The sequence below is a fragment of the Elephantulus edwardii genome, unplaced genomic scaffold (assembly GCF_000299155.1).
Source record: "Elephantulus edwardii isolate Elephantulus edwardi_28Jun2011 unplaced genomic scaffold, EleEdw1.0 scaffold00085, whole genome shotgun sequence".
NCBI classification, from domain to species: Eukaryota; Metazoa; Chordata; class Mammalia; order Macroscelidea; family Macroscelididae; genus Elephantulus; species Elephantulus edwardii.
Genome location: NW_006399835.1, coordinates 9363145 through 9380462, shown reverse-complemented (window position 1 = coordinate 9380462; position 17318 = coordinate 9363145).

Sequence of the window (17318 nt, the reverse complement as noted above, 5' to 3'; positions counted from 1 at the left end):
CAGGAGGGGAAGACCCTATATGAGGTGGATTGATTCAGTGACTGGGGTACTCGGGATGGGTGTGTCAGAGTCAATGCGATTGGCACAGGATAGAGCAGGGTTTAGGGCTGTTGTACATAGGGTCGATATGAGTCGCAAACGACTCGATGGCACATAACAACAACAACAATATAAAGATAAAATTAATATAACATTTTTAGCACCATGTTGGATGTGTGATGTACACTGTCCAATGGACAGGTTTCTTTCCTATATCTCTTTGTCAGTTTTTCCCTTTAATGATAGTTATAATATCCAGGAATATAAACAATCATTGTACAAATTGCTTGAACAAACTTCATAAATGTAACAAGTTAACTGATAAAGCACGTATTTTCATATATGTTTAAAGCTTTTGGTTTTTAATTAAAAGCTTAAAATTTATGCCAGTTAACAACCTGTGATCAACTTCTAATCCTTATTTGCTTCTTTTTTTTGTCATAACTTGTAAAAACTTACTTTCCCTCTAAACTCAATTCATAACTTTAAATTAAATTCGATTTCATTTAACAAATTAGTGATATCTTTTATAATAAAATTGTTGTTGTTGCTGTTATGTGCCGTCAAGTCACTTGCGACTCATAGTGACCCTATGTACAACAGCCCTAAACTCCGCTCTGTCTTGTGCCAATTGCACTGTCTCTGAAAATTAAGATAAAATAATGAAAAAAATAATGACATTTTGAATTCTCTGGTTTAGGATTATTGTCAATTTAATTTTATTTTGTACATTTCACATTCCAGTTATTTAAAAAAGTGTTTGCCCCTATTTCTCCTCATTTTGAGTGACATCCAATCTGGATTTTACTCTACTACTCTTGTTACCTGTGCTTTTCTAGTGTTCACATTGTTCTCAAAGGCATGATATTGTAGAAGTAGATGGCCAATCCACTCCATTTTCTACCTTGACCTAGAAATCCTGCACAAAATTGTCCACCATTGGTGACTCTTTTGGCCTTTGAAACAATGGTAGCAAAGCTTTCAGTATCACAGCAACCCACAATTACCCCTGTACAGCAAACTGACAGACAAATGCTGTACTAATAAGAGCAAACAATAAACAAGCAAATATGTGCACACCTAAATTATAAATTATTGTTGTTGTGTGCAATCAAGTCATAACCAACTCAGAGCTGACTCTCCAATGGATTTTTAGAAGCAATAACAAGAAATAGTAGTAATTATGGACTTGGTGAAAATTTTGTTGTAGATTCAACGATTTATTTATCACAAATACCTTTTTAATAACACAAATAACAACTTCAGACATGACTCTCATTTGATGAACTGTCTAAGACTTCAGTTGGCTATATATGTGGAAGGAAGGGAATCACTGGAGATACTCAGTTATCCAAAACAAGGACAGGTGCTGACTGTGTAACCTGTTCAAATTCTGGCTGTAGAATACTAAAAACAGATCCAAAATATGACCTTAAGTTTATTCCACCTGAATTTAAAAATCATTTTAAAAATAGGTTTAAACATTGAACACCAATGATAGAAGACCAGATGAATTATGATAACATCAAGGATATCATTCAAGAACAGAGCAAAAGTCATTACAAGGAAAAAGAAAAAAACCAAAAAATGAATGTCAGAAGAGACTTTCTTTGTTTGAGAAGACAAAGCAAAATATTGTAAAGGAATATGCAAAAAGATTTAATGGGAGAATAAAAAAATAGAAAAAATTAAAAACAAACTCAGGCCTTGAGCTGCAGTATTGAAAAAAATGATATGCACAAAATCTTGAGTGATCAGAGCAGCATTAAAAATTGATGGGGTACATAGAATTATTGTACTCAAAATATTGGATGACACAGAAATATCTCAGGAATTACCATATGATCACAGCCAAAGGTAACAAGGGAGAATTTCAAGTTGTACTGAAAACATTTGCAATAAAATAAAGCCCCAGGAATCATTCGAATACCAATTGACATATTTCAACTAACAGATATAGCCCAGGATGTGATTGATAACCAGATTATGCCAGGTGATTTGGAGGATGACTGTCTGGCAAAATGACTGCAGAAATCAATATACCTTAACACGAGGAGGACTTGAAACATTTGCTGTAAAAGGTAAAAGCTTTCAGTATGGATTACATCTACATTTGCTGTAAAAGGTAAAAGCTTTCAGTAGGGATTACATCTTAGAGTCAAGAAATCTTAACTCCTCACCCCTGAACCTATAGACAACTCCGTGATAGATTGAGACAAGATCGGAGTTGGCAGTAGTTCAACTTCTTGTATCCTCAATCAACATCTTTGACATGTTATGTCCAACGAATCAAGAGACATATACTGCTGGATTATAGGTGAGGTCCTTTATTAGCTGTAAAGCAGGGGCCCCAGCAAGGCAGCAGGATCAAACACCTTGCCCTCCCAGCATTGGCTAGAAGGTTTTATACTCTTGCTCACCCCAGGTGCTTGGCTACTTGCTACAACACTCTGCTGTTGAAACATTTCAAGAGCACGGTGATATATTCAAGAGTATATGGAGTGCAAAACATTTACATCTTTGGTTATATGCAATAGCAGTTACATTTGGGGAAGCAGTTCAAGACAAAACTTTAAAGCTCTGGGCAAAAATTATCCAAACAATGGTTTAGTTACTCAAATAGAGTACTACAGAAAATGGAAGTCTCTGGCTTCTCATTCCCCACTGGCTTTATATACATTTCAAATCTTTGAAATTAAACAAGGAGTGCCTTTAATAGATAAGGGGTAATATTGGGGATCAAGAACTAGAAGGTTAACCGCCTGGATTCACCACCTCATATATGCTGCTAGGCCATTTAATAGGCAAGGTCCAATCATTAGGAGAGCAGAACTAGGACCAACTGCCTTGCTCTTGCTGATAATCAGATGATCAACTAGGGTGACCGTGAAAACAGCTGTCGGTATCATCTCCTTTCTTCGGCATTCTTTGCATATTTATTCTGGACATTTTCCAAGATCATTGCTAAGGCTTCTTTTATGACCCCTGACTGGTTAGCATAAAAACAGCAAGTTTCTCTTAGTATTATACAAAGCCCACCTTGCTCTATAAAAAAAAAAAACAACCAAAACCAAAAAACCAAACAAAGAAACAAAAACCAAAAACACAGATATTATAAACCAAAGAAATTAAAATTCACTTCCCTTCAAGCTTTTTACAACTTAATACACACTCTTAAATTTAGCTTTGAATATTTTTCATGTTCTGGCACAACCAAACATTCTACTTTAAGGCAAAACTACTTTTCTTTCTTAAAAAATAAAAGAAAATAATACACAAAACTTATTAGTAGTTATTTTGCATTTTATATAAAATATCAGCCTATACTAAAACTTTTAATGTAGTTACTTGGCCTAATGGGCTTAAGTTGGCTACTGAAGATTATCCAAAAACGATTAGAACAGCACATCAGCAGAGAATTGCCGGAAGTTCAGGCTGAGTTTAGAAGGGGTCGTGGTACTAGGGATATTGTTGCTGATGTTGGATGGATCTTAGCTGAAAGCAGAGAATACGAGAAGAATGTCTATCTGTGTTTCATTGATTATGCAAAGACATTTGACTGCGTGGATCATAACAAACTGTGGCTGACTCTCAGAAGAATGGGAATCCCAGAACATTTAATTGTGCTAATACGAAACCTATACTTGGACCAAGAGGCAGTAGTCAGAAGAAAGCAGGGTGAAAAAACAGGGTAAAAAAAAAAAAAACCCAACAAAAAACAGACCATGGTTCCAAATTGGGAAGGGTGTACGCCAGGGATGCATCCTGTCTCCATACCTTTTCAACCTGTATGCAGAGCAGATTATCTGAGAGGCTGGGCTCTATGAGGAGAATTGTGGCATCAAGATTGGTGGAAGAACTATTAACAATCTGCTTTATGCAGATGACACAACCCTGCTTACTGAAACTGAGGAGGACCTCATGCACTTGCTGTGGAGGGTCAAGGACTGCAGCCTACAGTATGGACTGAGGTTCAATGTCAAGAAGACAAAGATTCTCACCACTGGACCAATTGGCAGCATCAGGATGGATGGCGAAGAGATTGAGAGTGTTCACAGCTTCAGTTTGCTCGGCTCCACAGTCAACTCTCTTTGTACCAGCAGTCAGAAAATCTAAAAGCGTATCATGATGGGAAAGTCTGTAGTTAGGGACCTCTCTAAAATACTCAGGAGCAATGGTGTCTCTCTGGAGACTAAGATGTGCCTGATACAGGCCATGGTCTTTGCAATAGCTTGTTATGTATCAGAGAATTGGACAATGACTAGGGATGACAGAGGGAGAGTGGATGCCTTTGAGCTGTGGTGCTGGAGAAGAGTTCTGAATGTACCATGGACTGCCAGGAAAACAAACAGATTCATCTTGGAGAGGATTAAACCAAGCTACTCCTTGGAGGCAAGGATTCTGGGGCTTCGTCTGACATACTTTGGACATTGTGCCAGGAGGGACGGGTCCTTGGAGAGGGACATCATGCTTGGGAGGGTGGAGGGACAGTACAGGAGGGGAAGACCCTCTATGAGATGGATTGATTTGGTGACTGGGGTAATCGGGATGGGTGTGTCAGAGGCAGTGCGGATGGCACAGGATAGAGCAGGGTTTAGGGCTGTTGTGCATAGGGTCGCTATGAGTCACAAATGACTCGACGGCACATAACAACAACAATAACAATGGGCTTAAGGGATAGCTTTGGGGTAGGGGGTGGGATTGGATTGTAAATTCTGCTTCCAGATCCCTTCTTTTGACTTATAGTCTAAAATTATAAGTTCACCTCACTATGCTTTTAGGATCTGGAATGTTATGGGATTGCATATTTGGGGAGACTTACAGTTCACCTGGTGGACCACAGCTATTTTTTTTAAAAAAAAACTGGTCCCCTTGTTTCTAGGAGACAGAGGTTTCACATCCTCATGAGGAGCCAGTAATATTGTCCTTCCTGGTTACAATGGGCATAGATACGGAATTTGATGCCTTTTAGTGCCTGCTTAAATAGCAGGTCCCCGCACCCCCATGCACTATTTATTCTTACCATCTGTAGGCCTGTTTTGATTAGAACACAGAAGTCTACTGACAAAGTCACTGTGGAGTTAGCAGAGCTGGCATTTGCCAGTACTTTCCTGTTTTCTGTGCCTCTGAGTTCCCACCTGAACATCTGAGGCAGATGGGGATTGGTTGTCAGTTCTCCAGTAGCTAGCAGAAACATACATAGAATTAGAAGGTAGCTTTTGTAAGCTGAATCTTGGCTAGGTCTCCAGTGGGCTGGACCTTAAATCTCATCGCCTGATTGTCCTGCAGGGTGTGCTTCAGGTGCATCCAATGAATCCATTGGGGATGTTCCACAACTTTAGCGGTGGTTGGGGTGGTCAAGACCACAGTGTACAGGCCCTTCCTCTGGGGCTTTAAATTTCTAGGGTGGTTCCTGAGACAAAGACAAAACCTCCTGGCAAGAAGAGATACAGTGTCACATCCAGTGAAGCCCCTGCTGGGGAATGAGTGGTTTAGATTTGGGCTAGAACTCTTTCTGAATTTGCTGGAAAGTCTGTATAGACTGGATTAGTTTAGAGTTCAACAGTCCAGCAATGACCTCTGGCTTCACACACTTTAAGAGGGGTGGACATCTCCCAAACCTGATTTCAAAAGGAGTAAATCCAGCCTTCTATGTTGTATACCTCGCTGTTAGTAAGGCCCAGGGAAGAAGCCTCACTCACCTTTCAACATTCTCCAAAATTAATTTGGTCAAAGTTTCTTGGATAGTTCAATTCATTCTAGCTATCTGTTATGAATTTTGAAATATGAAAGCACAGTGTAGGTTGGCCAGTGTTTTGGCCATCAGTTTTGACACAGAGGCTGTGAAGTCTAGACCATTGTGGGACCCCAATGAGGTGGGCAAATAAAATTGGGGGAGTAATTCTTGGAGCAATTTCTTGATCACCACTTGAACTATTTCTGCCCAGGTAGGGAAAGGTGTCTACCAGGATGGGGAGGTATTTATAGCTTCTTTGTCTTTTTCTCAATTCAATGAAGTCTATTTCTCAACTTTCTCCTGGTTGAGTTCCCCCTGTATTCTATTCCTTCCTTGTTGTTGTTAAGTGCCATCTAGTCGCAGGCGACTCATAGTGACCCTATGAACCAAAGTCTAGACACCTCCTGTGTAACTTTCGTCCTTTCTCTAGGTTCATAGGGTTTCCAGAGGCAAGCTCTTGCGGAAGTGGATGCCACTCCTCCTTCCAAGCTTGTTTTAATCTGGGAGTGCCACCAAACTCTGTCCACCATAGGTAATCATTCTCATATTTGACTCATCAGTGTCACAGTGTTCAGCTTCACAGCAACCACGAGTTACCTCTGTACAGCAAGTGGACATACCAGGGTTACACAACCTGCAAGAATGTTTCACCAAAAACAATTAAAGGCAGGTCTGAGGGCCACGGAGTAGGGTCATCCACCTTTGGCTTGGGAGCATGGCTTTCTGTCTGCTAGGCCAACTGCTCACTCTCTGCTATTGTTGGTGGTGGTGTTGTTAAGTGCCCTCGAGTCTCACTTCCTTCCTTACCTCTTCTAATTTGTGGAATTTACTAAAGCACAGCTCTCACAGTATGAGGTAATACTTTCTGCTTGTTTTGGAGAGGCGGGGGACAATGAATCACTTTTTAAGCAGTTCTTGCTGTTTTCGAGAGCCTAGGTGGATGGAGCTGTGGAGGTGTTGGATCAGGGTTCTGCTCATGATAGAAGGGATAACGATGCACCCATCTGACAACCTCAACCATCCATGTGGGTCTGCCTTTCTCCTTGGGCCTTGAAGCATTCCTTCTCCTCAGGGCTTTACATGGGGTAAGGGGGCAAGCTGGGTTCAGAAAACATAATTAGAATGTCAAATAGCCCCACTGGTCTTTGGGCCACCTCCTGTTCTGCCAGGTCAGCAGCTCGATTATCCCTGGCCTCTAGAGATTCTTCCTTCTGGTGCCCCTGACAATGCACGATGGACATTTTGGTTAGGAGGTGAATAGCTTCTAAGAGAACCAGAATTTGTTCTTTATTTTTGATAGCTTTCCCCTTTAAAGTGAGCAAGCTTCTCTTTTGATATAGTTGTCCCTGTACATGTGCAGTAGCAAAGCCTGCTGTCTGTACAAACTTTGATTCTCTTGTCTCTTTTTCACCTAAGAGCTTATGCCAGGGCAATAATTTCAGCCTTTTATGCAGAAGTTCTAATGGGCAGAGCCTGAGCCTAGATGATTTCCTTACTTGTGGTGACTACCACTCTTGCTTTTTTTGATTCCTTGTTTTACAGAGTTGTTCTGATCAGAGAAGATGGTGGCATCAATGTCCTCGAGGGGAGTGTCCTTCAGGTCAGCCAGCATACCTGGCTTGAGTCACATCTAGGAGGTTGTTCTGCACGACTCTTTCAGAATCATCATCAGGTAACAATGTATGTGTGTTGGTGGTTTGCCTCTGGATAAAAGTCACTTTTGATTGGTTGATTAATAAGTTTACTAGTGGAGGATGATCTGCAGCCAATCCTGGTGGGTTGATCTCAGCTCAGACTAGAGAATACAAACACTGAGAAAACAGAACTTTCAGGTGCCTACTTGATTCGGTTTTGTCCAGAACCAATAGGTATTCTTCAGACAAGGAAGTGGTTATAGTCAGTTGAAAGGCCATAGACAGCATCACAGTCAGGTCCTCTGATGAGAATGAGTTAGTAGCTCTCAATTTCTGGAACAGATCACAGCCTATCAAATGGAAAGACTACTGGGAACGTCAAGGAAAGAATGTGTCACTTGTTTATGCCCCACGTAGACAGTTCTCTTTTTGGGATCACGTCATCTGACAAGTCTTTCTTTGTTATTTTTAAAACTGAGAATTCAGATCCAGTGTCCACCGAAAATCAAACAGGGTGGCTCTAAACATTACAATTACCATGGGCTTTTGAGGCCCAGAATGACAGAGTTTTTACTTTGTCAGTCTTCATCCAACCATTCTCCTCAAGGGAGGACCAGAACTCTCGTGGTTTTCTCTGAGTCTTCATAGGGGGGCATTCATTTTTCTAGTGCCCATGCCTCCTACATTTAGTACATTGTTTTTTCTCAGTCGGTGTGCCTGGACTTGGACCTCTCCCTTCCTTGTGAGGATCTATTCTGTTGTCCCACATTGGCTCCCAGCTAAGCCTGTAAAGCAGCAATGGTCACTTTCTCCAGCTTTTTGGCCACTTTTTCTTCTGAAGGCTCCCAATTCTTAAAAACTCTGTTATTGCCACTAGCTCTGACCTGGTTTTTCCTTCAAATCCTTTAATTCTCTGCAATTTTCTTTTAATGCCTGGGGCCGATTGCACTACAAAGGCCAAATTTATTGCTTGTACATTTTTAGGCACTTCAGGATTAATTGGGGCATATACCCTATAGGCCTCAAGGAGGTGTTCTAAGAAAGCCGGCAGGGACTTGCTTGGCCTCTGTATGACAGCACTTGCCTTGGAGAGATTGGTGGGCCTCTGGGCAAACTTCCTGAGTCCCTGCCGTAGAGCCTGGCAGTAGGTGTCAAGAGACTCTTTACTTCTATTAGTATTGGGGTCCAACTCCAGCTGGACAGTCAGAAGGATCCCCACTACTTGGGGCTTTTGCTCTAGTCTGTGGCTCCTTGTTGTCTGGGGGCTGCCATCCTGGCTTCCACTAGAATTCTTTTCCATTCCTCTGATGTAAAAAAAGTTTGCAATACCTACTGGAAATCATCCTAGGTTGGCTGATGTGTAAAGAAAATGAACTCTAACAGGGAAATTAAAGCCTGGGGCTTCTCAGAAAAGGTTGGGTTCTGGTGCTTCTAATTGTAGATGTCACTAGTGGTGAAAGGGACATACTGATAAGTTCCTCCCCCTTCATACACCTGCATAAGGCAAAGGAGGGGACCAGGCAGGTGGACGATAGTGGTCACCTCAGTTGTTGGACCCTTGAGATCCCGATAGCTTGGTCTGGTTTGAGTATGAGGAGGAAACAGGGCACAAGTGCCCTTGGGGTTAGTGGAGACTGAGGAATGACACTGGCCCTTGGGATAACATGGAGTGGAGGGACAAGGTCCTCTTAAGAAAGGCTTGGCAAAAAAGGATAAATGGCGAGATCAACCTTAGCCCACTTCAGAAGTTCTCGGATGACCAAAATACTGCTGTTAGTTTTCACAGAAAAGGTTTTTAGGCAGGGTGGAGGGCTCAAAAGAAGAATATACTAAATATCAATGTAAGGGAACTTGTCCAAATGTCCAGGCATACCTATGACAACATCTCAAACATTCTGGGCAAGTTGGGAGTTAAACATTCCTGAGTTGGGCCATCCCATGTCTAAAGTGGTCCACTCTGACTCACAGAGGGCACCGAGATGCTCTGTAGAGGACTTTCCACTGTACTGATCTTCAGCTTCCAGAGAATAAACATCCCTCAAGTGAATAAGGATGAATCCTAGCGGGGTGGAGGGCTGAGAAGATTTCTCCCTTCATGAGAATAATAGAGAGAAAGGGACACAAAATGCAGTAAATAAAGAGGACCCAAGTCATCCCCCCTCTATCAGAATCCCCTGAGGGGAGGCAACACACAGAGATAGACACACTGGCTTCCTTAGCTCTATCAGGACTCTAGCAGGGTGTGGAGGGAGTGCGGACACACTGAGACAGGCAAGCCAGCTTTCCAGAGGAGATGACGCTGCTCTATTAGGATCCTCTGAGGGGAATCTGGATCATGTCCAACCCCTTCTACACCCCGAAGGAGAATGAGAGTCCTGGTTTGTGTCTGACCCTTCCTGGTCTTCACCTGATGACTGAAATCACAGACCAGATACAGATATTGAATTTGAATTCTTGTCTCTTGAGAGACTTTTAGAAGGATCTTGAGTCTTCCCGACATCTCTCAGGGCCCCTTCCTGAAGCCCTGAAACATCATCAAGTTGCACCCCATCTGGGAAAGACATGGGCATACTTGCTGCCCGGGAGCTGCATAAGGGTTTTTGGTGTGTCTCCAGAATCCACTAGGGCCTCCAAAATGTTATACCAAATAAATCAAAATACATCCCCACAGGATTACAGGTGAGGTCCTTTATTATCTGTTCAGCGGTTGTCCCAGAAAGTGGCAGGATCACCCCCCCCAATGTTAGCATTGGCTAACATTCTTTATACTCTCGCTCACCCTAGTTCTGTGCTACTTGCTACAACATTCTGCTGTTCAAACATTTCAAGGGCACAAGGATATATTCAAGGGTAAAAGGAGTGCAAAACATTTACATCTTTGGTTATAAACAGTTAACAGTTACTGTTTTGGGAAGCAGCCCAAGACAAAAACTTTAAGGCTCTGGGCAAAAATTTTCCACACAGGGGTTTACTCAAATGGAATACTACAGAAAATGGAGTCTGGCTGGCTTCTCAGACATAGCAGTCAGGAGACCACGAGTCCTAGCACAATGAGGAAGTCTGCTATAAAGTACTTCTCCAAGTTACTGGGAGCAATGATGTCAACTTGAAGCTACAGTAAACCTGATTCAAGCCATGGCCTTTTCAATTACTTGCGCTATGTTTCTGAGAGTTGGAGAATGAATAAGGATGACAGAAGAAGTGATGCCTTTGAGTTGTGGTGTCAGTGAAAAGAACTGAATATCCTATGAACTTTTAAAAGAACAGATAGCTTGAAGAAAGTGCACCCAGAGTGCTCTTTGCAAGCAAGAACACTGATACTTCATCTAATAAAATGGACATATTGCGAGGAAAGACTATACCTTGGAAAAGAACATCATTCTTTGAAAGGCAGAGAGTCAGTGAATAAGATGACCCTAAGTGAGATAGATTGACACAGTGACTGCAATAATGGGCTTGAGTGTGTCAGAGATGATGAGGATGGCACTGGACAGAACAGGGTTTCTATATGTTGTCCATAGGGTTGTTATGAATTGTCTTCAACTCAATGAATGGCATCTAACAACAAGAACAATTTCATTTCTTCACAACTGTGTTCTAGTATTTTTATTCATTTTTTACAAGCTTCTTTAGATTTAAAACAAAACGAAACTATTTGCTTTCATTGCCAGTGCAAGTGTAAGTCAAAATATTCTTATGCCCTCACTTGGGAAAATAATATATGAAGTGGAGCATGGGTGTCTTGGAGATTTGTTGCACTTCTCTGACCAGTAGGAATGGGCAGAGCAACTGAATGAACTACACAAGACTTTAGTTAATCAAAAGATAAAGGAGGAGGAACTCATAGTTGAGTGTTCTTTCAACCTGTAGTCCTCATAACTTTTATTTGAGAACTTTTACAAGCAGAAAAGTCTATTGATATAGCGTAACAAGATAAGATGTTGCTTACAGTTTCCTACTTGCTAATGCTTCCTATTTACAAGACCATATTCACATCAGAATTTTTGAGATAGCAAGAGAATACTTTTTTGTGATACATGTCCACTTATTCAAGAACCCATATCTTTGTTCTATTGAAAATTTCCACATTTACTTAGGAATATTCTCATATTTCTCCACAATATATACTTAACATAGCTTTCTCTTTAATAGAATTTTCTCTGATTGCATTCTCTTGATCTAAGCAACCCTAGATCTAGTTAGCTTAACACTGACAGGGTTTTCCCCCAAGTAGTTGTAGTTATCAGATGTTAACCTGGCAAATACGTTTCAATAATTCAATGCTTATATATTTTGCTCAATGTGATATACAGTGATGCTACACGTTGGCTGTTCTCCATGCTCATGATTTTACTCAGGTAAGGCATATTTATGGCTCAGGTTTTAACTATAAATTAAAGTCTGTCACAGTTAATCCCATAAATGTTCTCCAGAGCTGACACAATTGTGTACTTATGCAGAGAAGCAGTGTTCTCCACTGCCTATGTGTTTGTTCTGTGACAACCGTAACTACATTCAAAGGCCTAATTGAGGTCATTTCTAAGATGTAATCATGTGCAAATATTGTTTTAAAAGCTTCTCCAAGGAAAACACAATTCAGAGAAATTATGTTCTTTTCATAGGGTGAGTGTACTGTAGAAAACAATTACAAATCAGCCAGTGGAAATTTGGGCAAAACCAGGCTCAGAAATGAAAAGAACGAAGAGGTTCATTCACCTGCCAGCAATGTTGCAGTTCTGACTAGAAGATGATCATTTGGCACCTTAGAACATGGGGCTGATTGACTCTACATGACCAACATTTCACAAATCCTAGACTGGTCCAAGTAGAGGTGGGTAATTACTTCAGTCACCCAAGGGGAAAGGAGGGAGCAGGTGTTAGACCGCCAGTGCTGCTCCATTTCCCAGTCATTTCTAATATAAATGTACCTGGTGGTGGAAGCCAGGAAATTTAGGTCAGTGGAGATTTTTGCCATCTCAATTTGGGGGATTATAATTGAGTTTTTGCCTCTCTGACCTGAATCTTTCTAATGCATTTCTCATATTGGTAACTTGAAAATTTAACTTTTTCCTAAGCTCTTTGTGTTTTTTAGAGGCGCTGAGTGGAGAAATTGTATGCTCTTTCAGTATCAACTGACAAATTTGTCTTTGAAAAGATTTACTGCTGCAGTTTGCTGACAGGAGAGCTGAGCACTGGAAGGATAGATTTGTCTGTTTGATGAACTTCTTTATGTTCTGCTACAGTCATGGAAGGACAGCAGGGAGGAGGCAGAATGACTGCCCAGGAAAGTGATTTCAACAAAGATCAGCAAATAGAAATGATGATAAAAAGAACGTGGTAGGGAAAAAAAGGCATTTGTCTTTGCTCCCCCTCCCCTCTTTATAAGGTTTTGAATAAACTACTAAGGAACCTGTATTACTTAAGTATTGAATGTGATTGATACTGATTTATTATTCAAAATAGCCCATTATGTCTCAGAGATTTATTTCATTATCTCTTTTCCTTTCTTACGCTTATTGATAGTTATTTGAAAATTGAACAATCCTATAAAGATATTTCATTTTCCAAGTGTTTTTCTTAGTAACTGAGTTATATCTACTCAAAGGTCAAAAGTAGGAGGGAGGGATATTAATTTTTCTTTTTCTTGTTTGTTCCCTGCCTTATTTAGCTATTCCTGAAGGAAGAAAATGAGCTCTGATAAAAGTATTTCATGTTCTTCCATTTTTCGTAACCAGAGGCTACTGTGTACCATTTACTTTTTTCTAATGATGTAAAGACATCAATATAAAAACATTCCCTTTCATGAAATATTGTACTTATTTATTCTCAAGATCTGTTGAGGAAAATAAATTGTTCATCCTATAATAAATGGATATGCTTCACTGAGTTTCTTTGCGTTTTCAGAGATTTAGTTTCTTACCTATTTCAAATTGTATATTTTTAACTTCTTGCTAATAGTTCATAATAGATTTTTTCCTGAACTTGTTAGTTTGCGCCCTTCAACGTACTCTAAAATAGGAAAATAAATAATTGCATTTGTAGAATTTGGTGCAAACAACTTTTAGAAGTAGTCTTCTATATATGAAGCAGAAACACTTTCCTGACTTATTTTATTACTCAAGAGAATTTTTTTTAAACTTTTAGAATTCTTTTACAAATCAGATGACTATGATTGTGGAATACTAAAACTTATGAAAATAAGATCCAGTTTGGCATTTTGTGTTGTACTCTACTCTTTTAATATAACTATGTTCCATTTAATAGCATCTCAAGCTTGAACTAGTCCTCATTTTTTTATGCAAAATTAAAAAGTGATATTTTTTGTTTGTTTCTTTTAAATCTTCTAATTCTGAAAGGCCTAATGTGCTATTTTTTTATAAGGCTACATGATACTGACATTAATTTCATTATTTGTGTTGTTATGTACTGTGAGTCGATTGCAATTCAAAGTGACCCTATGTAAAACAGTCTGAATCCTGATTTATCCTGAGCCAAGCTTGCAACTCAAAGTGACACTAGGTAAAACAGTCTGAATCCTGATTTATCCTGAGCCAAACTTATTTTCTCTGATACACCCACCCCCATTACTCTAGTCACTGAGTCAATCCATCTTATCCAGGGTCTTCTTGTCTGGGCTGTCCACCCACGCTCCTAAACATGAAGTCCCTCTCCAAGGACTGGTCCCTCCTTGCAACATGCCCAAAGTATGTCAGAAGAAGCTTCAGAATCCTTGCCTCCAAGGAGCAGCCTGGTTTCACCCTCTCCAGGCTGAACCTGTTTGTTCTCCTAGCAGTCCATGGTATATATTCAAACTCTTCTCAGCAGCACAACTCAAAGGCATCAGTTCTTCTTCTATCATCCCTAGTTACTGTCCAACCTTCTGATGCATAGCAGGTAATTGCGAAGACCATGCCCTGAATCAGGTGCACCTTAGTCTCTAGATTGATGTTATTGATCTTCAGTACTCTGGAGACGTCCCTGATAGCATATTTTCCCACTGCAATTCATCTTTTAATTTCCTTGCTGCTGGTACCAAGTGTGTTGCTTGTGGAGCCAAGCGAATTGAAGTTGTTAACAATCTCAATCTCTTCACTGTTTGTCATGATGTTGCCAATTGCCCCAGTGGTGAGAATCTTTTTTATTGATAATGAGCTTCAGTACATATAGATGTAGCTATTATTCTGCTTGGGTGATGTAAAGATTTTTCCTCACATTATTTTATGCATCCATAAATTCATAATATGATTGAAGCAAACACAAATTATTTTATTCTCCCTTTACTTTCAAGTAGTATGTATTACTTTTTAAATAACCTAGTTTGTTTCATACTTTGAACAGCTTGTAAGGAGGGACTGGTCCTTAGAGAGGGACATCATGCTTGGTAGTGGGGAGGGACAGTGCAGGAGGGGAAGGCCCTCTATGAGGTGGATTGATTCAGTGACTGGGGTAATTGGGATGGGTGTATCGGAGACAGTGTGATTGGCACAGGACAGAGCAGAGATTAGGGCTGTTGTACATAGGTTCGCTATGAGTCGCAAGTGACTCGACGGCACATAACAACAACAGTTCATTTCATACACAACTTATGACTTCTCAATTTTAAATGTGTTTAAAAATTTTGTGACCACTTTATAAAGCAGTTGTCAGCTAAATCGGTTAAATAATAACTGTGGAAAAAAATATTTTTTGCTCAATTATATAATCTTGATTAAGAAAATAAGTTAAATAATAAAACTCAAAGAGGTTTTAGATATTTCTGACATATGAAAATTTTTAATTTGGAGATCTCTAGGAATCTTAGCCTTTTTTTTAAAGTTGCTTCTTTTATTTTAGAGAAAAGTTGGATTTTCATTCATTTAATGTTGCACATTTTCCTTCTTTCCACTCCCTTCCCTACCTCCAGTTCACTCTCTTTTTCTTCTAATATTTGTTAACATTAATGTAATATTTTAATATTTTAATAATTTCATATTAATTAATATTCCTTAATGCATGAATTTCATTCATTCATTGTTGCACAATTTTTCTCTCTCTCCCCCTCCCCCAGTACATTTTGCAATGTACCTCTTATTCTGGACTGGTGTCACACATATAATACCTAATCATACATTCCTTTTAAAAAGTTCTTTCCCTCATCTGTTTCAGTGCAGTATACATTATTTGTCCACTCTTTAGCTGTTCTCCCCCCAACCCTCCCACGTCAGTCCTGCTTTATGATAGTGGTGCTATACACTGTTTGTCCTTTTGTTACCGAGATATTTCACTGAGCCTAATGTCCTCCAGGGTCACCCATGTTATTTAATGTTGGGGTTTTTTGAGATTTTAATGAAAGTTTATAGAGAACTTGGATTTCCATTCATTCATTGTTGTGCTTTTTCCTCCCCGCCCTCCTCCATCCTAGTTCACTTTTTTCTCTGGGAAAGAAAAAAATTCTTTCATTGTTATACAGCACACCGCCCCACCCCCACCCCACAGTACACTTTACTATGCAGCTCTTAGTCTGTACTCTTGTCATACCAATAATACCTAATTATATATTCGTTTTATACAGTTCACTCCTTCATCTGTTTAAATACCATATACATTATTTATTCCCTCTTTTCTTATGTTCTGCCTAACCCCCATGTCAGTCTTATTTTATAACAGTGGTATATGCAGTATTAGTCTTTTTGTGACTGAGATATTTCACTCAACATAATGTCCTCCGTGGTCACCCATTTCATATACTATTTCATGAGTTCTTTGCTTTTTAGTGCTGCATAATAGTCCATTGTATGAATATACTACAGCTTCTCTATCCATTTTTTTGTTGATGGGCACTTGGGTTGTTTCCAACTCTTTGCTACCATGAACAAAGCAACAATAAATATGAGCATGCGTATATCTGCTTGGGTGGCAGTTCTGGTTTCTGGTAGGTATATTCCCAGTCGTGGAATTGCTGAGTCAAATGGTATCTCTATTTGAAACGTTTTAAAAATGTGCCGCACTGCCCTCCATAGTGGTTGCACCATTTTATACTCCCATCAACAGCGAATAAGGATTACGGTTTCTCTACAGCCTCGCCAGCGTCTGTTGTTTGCAACTCTGTTAAATTTTGCTATTCTTACTGGTGTGAGATGATATCTCATAGTTGTTTTGATTTGCATCTCTCTTAGAACTATATATGGACATTTCTTCATGTGTTTGTTTGCCATCTGAATGCTTCTTTGGTGAAGGGTCTGTTCATATCTTGTGCCCATTTTTCTACTGGGTTATTTATCTTGTTGTGCCGCTTGACTATTCTATATATTCTAGATATAAATCCCTTGTCAGTCACGTCATTACCAAGTATTTTTTTCCCTGTCTGTGGCTTCCCCTTTTACCCTGTTGGAGAAGATTTTGGATGTGCATAGGATTTTATTCTTAAAAGATCTAACTAATCTATTTTATTCTCTCCTGGTTGTAGGGTTTACACAATGCTTGGAAGATGGTTTATGTTGTGGATTAGGGCTTCTAGGGTTCTTCCAAGATTTTCTCTTATGCAGTTTTATAGTCTTTGCTGTTAGTCCTAGGTCCTTGATCCATTTCAAGATTTTTTTTTGTATATGGTGTGAGGTGTGAGTCTTGTTTTGAGTTTTCTGCATATAATTTTCCAGTTTTGCCAACACCACTTGTTAAAAAGGTTGTCAGGGTGCTTGGAAAACTGTTTATGTTGTGGAATAAGACTTCTAGAGTTCTTCCAAGCTATTCTTTAATGAAGTGTTTTTGTCCTTGGTTTTAATCCTAGATCCATAATCCACAATTTGTTTTTGTGTATGGAGTGAGGTGTAGATCTTGTTTGAGTTTTCTGCAGATAGTTTTCCAATTTTGCCAGCACAATTTGTTAAAAAGACTGTCATTTCCCCACTGAAATGATTTCAGGTCCTTAT